General features: G+C 29.5%; 1 long non-coding RNA gene across 3 annotated transcripts; it reads left to right on the top strand.

Moving 5' to 3' along the window:
* The first annotated feature begins 1,503 nt into the window (after positions 1–1,503).
* On the top strand, positions 1,504–7,241 carry LOC114282316 (uncharacterized). Of its 3 annotated transcripts, none has more exons than XR_003636205.2 (5): positions 1,504–1,668; positions 3,589–4,730; positions 5,872–5,997; positions 6,734–6,792; positions 6,913–7,241. It is a non-coding gene; the product is annotated as an uncharacterized LOC114282316 (long non-coding RNA). The 3 variants fall into 3 exon arrangements; XR_003636203.2 differs by having other exon boundaries at positions 6,734–6,809; XR_003636202.2 differs by having other exon boundaries at positions 6,734–7,241.
* The last annotated feature ends 1,541 nt before the right edge of the window (positions 7,242–8,782 follow it).

Below are 8,782 nucleotides of genomic sequence, written 5' to 3'. Positions count from 1 at the left end.
GATCGGACTAATAATCCCTCTAGATTAATAATCCATTATTTGGTTCAAAATTTTTACTCTGGACTAATAGTCTCTCCGGATTATTAGTCCCAAATATGTTGGACTATTGTGTCTCATGGGGGAGGACACAAATGGGGGGATATGGAATAGGTGGTGAAATGACCATTTTGACCCTCTACTATTTAATTATGTATTATATTTAGTAAAATTCAATAAAATTTAAATGTCTCAATTTAAAAATAAAATAATTTTATTTAATTTTTATTAATGTTTTGTTTATTTAATTTTTTAAAATGATTTTTTATAGATATTTTATTGATATTTTATTTTAAAATTTTGTTTATATTTTATTTAATTCCATTATTTAAATTTTAATAGATGTTTTATTTAATTATTATTATTTTTTAAAAATAAATTTATTTAAAATTTTAATTAAAAAATAACATATATTTTTATTGATATTTAATTTATTTAATTTTTAAAAAATAAATTTATTTAATTGTGCAAAAATTAAAATAAAATAAATTTTTATTTAATCTAGCTAAAAATAATTAAAATATTAAAGATATGTTTAATATTACTATTACTTAGTAAATAATTGAAAAGGATAAAATAGTCATTTGAGCATTTATTCTTCTTTATAATATCCCAAACAAACATAGGATTCAATGGAATAGTCCAATCCATACATCTAATCCCATGACTAAACAAACATGGGATACAAATTCAGTCTAATCAAAAAATCCGGGACAGACTAATAGTCGAGTAGATTCCAATCCTTCCTTATCTAGTCCGTCCAAACAAATATTGTTTGTTTGAGTAGACATGAGTTTGGGATTGGGCTAATAGTCTAATAAAATTATTAATCTGATATTTTTTTAAACAATTGAAATACGAACTAACAATCCATTCGGATATGATATTCACATATGATGGACTATTCATTCCCACAGAGGGGTGAGATATAAATTGGAGGACTAAGCCAAAGTCTGGATTATTAGTCTCTCCTTATTATCTTAATTCAATCCAAACATAGAATAGAATACACAATCCAAAAGAATTTGTAGTCTTAGGACTATTAGTCATGAGAATGTTAATCCAACCTAATCCAGTCCACCTAAACAAATATGGCCTAAGAGGATTTGCTTGGCTGAGTAGATGGTGGGATTAAAAAAATAGTAAGCGGATTAGGCTAGTTTTTTATTTATTTATTTATTTATTTTTTATACCAAGTGCACCTGTTTATTTTAATTTTTTTTAATATTAAAATAATTTTTTTATTTATTTTATATAAAAATAATTTTACAATTCAATCACTAACCATCTCTCACACTATCATCAAAAAAACACACTCCTTCTTAATATCTTCAAAAACAGTTCTCACATTAATAATTTTTTTATTAATCATTTTTTCACTAATAATCTTATACAACTTAATCTGCCAAATAACGTGGCCTTATCTATCAAAAAGGTAAATTATCATGAAAATAAAATAAAATAAAAATAATTACTGAAAAACAAATGAAAATAAAAAAAATAAAATAAAAAATTTACTAGTCTTAAAAATTTTGAAATCTAACGAAGGCTCAACCCGACAATCGCTTCGATCTTTGTTCTTCCCAAAAGCTTCGATCAATGGGCTCTCTCTATCCTCTCATTCTCAAAATGGTATTGATTTCGCATCCAAAACTATCTTAGATCCATCTTTATTATCGCATAAATGTAAAACATGTATGAATTTCTCAGAACATTCATTCCCTTGCATTTGAATTCATCGTCGTTTTCCCTATAATCGGAATGGTTTTTAGTGATTGTTGTACCTACCTGACTTTGGGTCAGCTAGGGCTTTGAGTTCTTCAATTGTTTTGTTTTTATTTCGTGTAATTGAACTAGTTTTTGAATGAATTTGATACATGAATGAGTTGTAATCAGTTGGGCTTTGAAGATTTTGGAATTTTTTTGTTATTTGAGTGTAAAATGACTCCAATTGGTTGTTTTCCCTGTTTGTTCACACAATGGTGGTGAATTTGTAGCTTCTCTGACTAGAAATCAAGATATTAATGTTGGAATGACATAAATTCATCATATTCCCAATTAAAATATATGTTTTTGGCTTAGTTCTGTAGTTATCTATTTTTTTCTAATAATTCATTTACATAATAATCAGGAGCAAAAAAAAGGCACAAAGAACTGTACTGAAGGAGTAAAATGTGTGGAAACATATGTTTTCCTAGTGTCTCATTTGAGAGTCCTTGCCTTTGCTCTATTTTGAAAACATTATATTTGGATGATGTTGTTAATGGCTTACTTTAACGTCCTTGAACAAGTTATTGTCTAATATGTTAAATTTATGAATCACAGACACCCCAGGTGTCGTGTTCGTGTCAAACACGTATAGGACACTGATACATTGGGGTCACGTGTGTCCACGTGAAGGACACGCTACGTAGCACGTCATTTTTCTTATAAAAAAATTTCAAGACACTTTGGTGGTACTTTATGGATATGTGTGTCCTATGTTAGGACACATCTTATGATACCTTTATGAGTGGTTTTTTTTTTTTGTTAATTTTAAAAAGTTGACTTGTAGTCAAAGTAAAATATGAAAACAAAAAGGGAGAAAAGTGAAAAAAAATAAAAGTACATCCACATATACATTGTTGCCTTGTATATCTCTGTCCTAAAGTATTGCTCTCTGTGCTAAATTTATACTCATATACATAGAAAATGAAATATATATATATATATATATATATATATTTTTCATACTCCTGCCATGCCCGTCTCTTAATTTTTCCAAAATTGCTGTGACCTGTATCCCTGTAAATTCGCCACTGCATACAAGCACCTATGTCTTTGTCTTTGGAAACATGCTTTGTTCATTCCAAGTATTGAGGAAACATCTCTTCTAGGGTTGGGAACTCATTGATTGTTCATCATAAGATTGGATTGGCTCAATTACGGCCTTATTCAATCTTCTTTACATATAAAACATGCACTGGGTTTGGCATTGGTCTTCAATAAGCTGAACACAATCATGCCCAAAACTGGCTGGATTGGGCTTTTGAATATTGGGGGTATTATTAGAAAGCTCTGCTATATTGCTAAAGTTTCTTTTAACAATCTTGGTCATCTTTGAAACACCAAAATGCTAACCGTCATCTCATTTGCCTTCTTCAAAATAGCTCTCATAGAAATTATTTGGTTTTGTTTTCAAATATATTTAGTGATAAAAAAAAGTTTTAAAACTAGAACAAAATGAAATATATTTCAAAAAACCTCATCATTTTCGAACTATTTTGGTCTTTCTTTTGCCATAGATTTAGTGATAAAAAAAAGTTTTAAAACTAGAACAAAATAAAATATATTTCAAAAAACCTCATCATTTTCGAACTATTTTGGTCTTTCTTTTGCCAAACTAGTTTTAGTATTTTCAAAACATTTAAAAAAAATTCTGAAAAATAAACCAAACAGAGAGATCTTTTGAATTTCCTTAGTTATTTTATGGTTGGGAGAGCAACACATGGAAGTTTTTCTTTGTTAGATTCACTTGATGCTTTCCTTCTGTTAAAAATTCATTTCTTCCAGGAACTGCTAGAAAATAGAGAAGAAGGTGACCAAGAGGAGCCTGTTGAAGATGATGCTGATTCTACAAATCGAGTTGTACGATTAATGAAGACACTCCATCAGACTAGAGGCAATGGTTTGGACTGAGTGAAATCAAAATTTTATTCTGGCTGGTGATTTGTCAATTGGCTCTAAATTGCCTCTTTTACTTTCTTTTCTGCATTATACGAAGAAGTATTTATTATAGTAGTAGTAACTACGATTCATAGATGATATATATAGTTATTACTAAAAGCAGTGAAATCAAGCATTGATGGGCTAGGCTCATCTCTACTGTCATGAGTTGCCACTGTTCTGTTATAATCACTTCTGACTTATGGGCTTGCCATCTTGTGGCATTAGCTAATTGACACTTGACATCATACATGCAATTTGTAAACTGACATTGGATGCAATAGTAATAAATTATACAAATTTATTTAATTTAATTGAGCATATAAAGAGGAATGACAAATCCTACCCGGTTGAGACACAAGGCTTAGTTTGATTTGGTTTGGTATCTGCAGTTTGTGGGTGGCAATTGTGGCAAGACTAATATGCATTTTATACACTTTATTAGTAGGATTACATGTTACTTGTGACTGTTTTTACTTGAGTTCTGTGGTAAGGGATTTCAATGCTGTCTTGTAAGACTAACCACATGATAAATATATGCTAATCTCTTGAAGCTTTATAGTAGCTGTTGCCCAGACCAAGTAACTTCTTGTAATTCTTGACAATTCTAAATACTAATTTGGAAACCAGTAGTGTGCTTAATTTGATGAAATCATATCAATTTTAGCAAGTCTACAGGTTTGTTTGTTAACATTTCATTTCTGTATTCTGTTTTTAAAAATTTTAAAAATTGAAAACGAAAACACCTTTGATAATTGTTTTTACTTTCAAAAAGTGACAACAATTTTTAAAATTTTAGGAAATAAAAAATATTCATTAACTGCTTTCAATGTTCTAGGTATTGCATTATTTACAATCTGACATCTTATTATATGAGGAGTCAACAATGTATGACTTATTGGTTTTTGGCTGAGATGGCAGTCCTTGTGCCACATCACTAGGTCCCATCAAGACAGCAGATTCCAGCTGCCATGCACCATCATCTTCAAGTGAGATAAGCATTTTTATATATTTTTTAATTTTAGATTAAGAATTATGACATTACTATCATAGTCTTAAATCTAAATTTGTTTTGGTCTTTATCACCAATCACTTGCTGATCATGTCATCTGAACATTGTAGTTGGTATATCTGCTAACTGGTATGAGATCATCTGATCTGATTGCTATCAGGTTATTTTGGAGTCGAACTTAAAATATTGATGCACTAGTTTGACTCTTCTATGTTTGAAATCTGTGTCAATCTTTAGTGTAACTTCTCTGGACACCTTGATGATGCTAGTAATTCATTCCCAAGAAGAGTCAAATGCTTACTTGTATGAATCTTTCATGGATGATTGAATGAATTTATGTTCATTTACAAACTTGGGAAGTAAATTTTTCTAGGCTGTGAATTTACGCACTTTGGAAAGTCATGTTCATTTATGCACTGAATTATTAAGCTCACTAAACACAGCACTTTGTACCTAAGCTGTATTGAGCTAAAGTTTCTATCTTTTTCCCAGTGAGCATAGCATGCTCGCTGTTTTACCCAAATTTAAGCGAACCATGTACCTTAAAATTATGTTTGGATCATTGTGTCGCTTCTAATTATGAAACTGTTAGCAATACCCCAAAGCATGGGACCCACCCATTAAAAAACCAACTAATCTATTGTCTTTGCTATTCTAGACTTTTGACCTTGAATGGCCGAGTTATTTATCAAATCCATGCCATTTTGAAACAAATTCCCAAATATCAGATGTTTTGAACTTATTTCTCAATCTTGGGTTATTTTTTTGAAGTTTTGTTTCAAAACACAATTTTAAAGAACTTGAGTTTGTGAAATAAGTCAAAACAATTTGGATTCAGAAAATCTTTTTCAAAATAACATGGGTTAGGTCAACAAAAGAAATACTCTTCAATGGCCTTCTTTCATTTATTTTTGGCAGTATGGCCTGTGTGCTTGTAGTATCATTTCATTATGCACACCCTCAAAAGTGTCCCTCATTGTTCTTTTAAGATGGCTGTTTATTCGTTTGACACTTTACAGAAGCTAAAGGACATTAGGAAAATAAACAAAAAAATAAATAAATAAAACTATAAACCAATTGAATAAACTTTGGTTGTCACATTCTAATCTTTTTTACAGGTTTATGATATTGTTCTCCACCTTACATCAGATTGTTTCAGGGAGGCCATGATATTGGCAACCAAATGGGACCGGTTTGTCTTCCATAGCCAGTGATTTTGTAGCTTAAGGAATCATATACACATGGTACCCATCTTCAAACTTTCTCTTATACCTTCATATTATGCATTAACATAATACTAATAGTTAGGATAGTGATAATGATTGACGAGTTCCCTCTCTCTGGTGATAACCAGTTGGCTTGCTTTTGTCTTTTGGTCATTTATTCTTCCAAACATGGACCCACCTTGTTTGGAATAGTATTCAAATTTTGTTTTCTCGGTTGTTTTTCATGTTTTTATATTTTTTTCATATTTTAATTAGATTTTTTTACTTTTTTATGCACTTAAAAGGTAAAATATATCTGAAAATTTTTTAAAGAAGTTCACTAAAAACAAAAAAACATAAACAAAAACTTTGCACATTTCCTTTTTTTCTTCTTTTTTTTCTCGTGCTTAGTCAACTTTTTCAGATTTCTTCTCATATACTTTATTTTTATGCGCATCTCAATTAAAATATGAAAAAAAAAATTACTAAAATAAAATAATAAAAAAATAGAAGTCATAAAATATTTTTTGAAATCTAAACCAAAATATTCTGGGAAATGCCACCAATTTGTGGGTTTTTATAGATATATCCATGTGCATAGGCACTGAGAATGCCATATTATTTTTAATGTACCAATAATTTCTAGAGAATGTCCCCAATCATATGATTGTCTATAATATTACATATAAATTTTTAAACAACAAAGGTGGTTTGACACATTACAATCAGAATAATAGAATGTTACACTAATTAAGTTTTTGTTAAATGAGTTCAGGTTTATGGAGACTTAGCTGCCATTTTCTGATCCTTGCATACTGATGATTTGGTTGTGAGGTTCGCGGAGTTGCTGTGTACGCGTTTAAATTTTGTCATAATAGATTTTAATTGTTGTTTTTTAAAAAAAATTATGTTCACACGATTTTCTGCTGCTACCTAATGTTTATTTTGTTTCAGGCCAAGATGGACCAAAATTGCAAAGAAAATGAAAAGTTGAGCTTTGAGGTTCAATGTAACTACCATGTGAAGACAGTATACAATTCCATCCTGAGGGTTCATTTGAGAATTGATTTTTTCAAATGATTTTTTAATTTTTATGAAAAAAATGTGTAAAAAAAAGAGAGAATGAATTTACTTTTTGTATTAACTTTTTAGCTAAAGTATCTCTTTCCAGTAGATTAAACTAATCTGTGAATTCTACTGTACCATCTAGAGTTGTGTTTAGATTTGAAACTATTTGTAGTCATTGAATTCGAGCTATATTTTATCTTTATTTTTTCTAATTTAGACATATTAGAGCATATTCAGTAATACTAGTCGAAATATCTAGCCAAAATTCACTTTATTACCTTAAATAATTATTTTTTTAATGTACATTTCAACAATATTCTTTGTTTTAGTTTTTTTTAAAAATATTCATTTAATATTTATATGAGAGAAAATGAGAAAAAGGAAATGATTTAAGAATAAAAAAAATAAGTAGCTAGTGAATAGTGACTCAATAGAAACAGCAAGTCACTATTTGCAAAATTATTTTAGCTACCCTTTTGACTAGTATGTTGGAGAGATTTTTCTTAAGTTTCACTAGTTATTTATTGATAATTTAATTAGCTTGTTGTGAATGTTCTTAAATAAAATTGTTAATATAGAGATTGTATTGACGTAAGGATTAACTTAAATTATCTATATCTTTTTATTCTTATAAATCTATGTTTGTGCACTTAAATGTAATTCAATATTCCAACACATTGTGTGCACCAAATAATTAGGATGTGACCATTTTTTATGCTTTCCCTTTTTTATAGGTGGAGGTGGAGGTGCTAGGGGTGGGGTAGAGCATGAGCAAGAGTGGTGAAGTGTTGGGGTGACAAGTCACCCTTAAGAGAAAGATTGTACTAATGAGGGAGAAATGATGTATATATATGGGATGGAAATTTATGAAAAATGGGAAATAAAAATAAGACATACAAGGTGAAAAATTATGTGTGTGAATCTTTTTATGTTTACTCTTATTAAGTTTAACAAATTAAATTATTTATAAATATATATTCATAGAAATTTATTTAATTAATATAATTGGGTCAAGAGTTAGCGAGAAAATAAAGCAATAGACAAAAATCTCATCTCCACATGAAAAATCTACACGTGCAAGGTTGAAAATACAATAGTTCGGAAAATAGAGAGAGGAAACAAATCTTGTATCTTACTTAGTTTCTTACTAGGATCACGAAAAATACATGTGAAATGCGATACGGTATAAGTCGGAATGGAACGGGCAAGTTGCCATCCCTAATACAAAGTGACCACATGATCATGTGTCATTGATGAGCACAAAGTCACTATAAATACCAAAATTATTTTGTGTATCATTGTTCAAATAGATTTGAATTCTCTATTGCCATTTTCAGTACAATCTCAATTATAGTATGTGAAAGAAAATTTTAAAAACTATGATCCCATATCATTAGATTTCAACTTTATTTATAAAAACTATGATAAAAAAAAAAAATGTGATTAGAGGGGTATAAAATGTTAGGGTTCCTCCAAAGAAGAAAAGCATCTATGTCTTTTTGAGGGCACTTAATTTCCACCCAATCCAATAGAGAGACAGCACACATCACACAAATGGAAAGTGGCAACAAGGGACCCTTGGGGGCCCTCTATGTCATCTCATGATGATCATTTGGCACTCAAAATCTTTTATTTTTTAATTTATAATTGACCAAATAATGTAGAGAAAACACTTTTTAATTGAACTGTCAATGAATAGAGAGTTAGCTATATATATAATCTTAAATGGCTAAATTTCTATATTAAATTGCGTGTT

The sequence above is a fragment of the Camellia sinensis genome, chromosome 5 (assembly GCF_055761805.1).
Source record: "Camellia sinensis isolate YWXY chromosome 5, ASM5576180v1, whole genome shotgun sequence".
NCBI classification, from domain to species: domain Eukaryota; kingdom Viridiplantae; phylum Streptophyta; class Magnoliopsida; order Ericales; family Theaceae; genus Camellia; species Camellia sinensis.
This window is presented reverse-complemented; position numbering and strand designations above follow the sequence as displayed.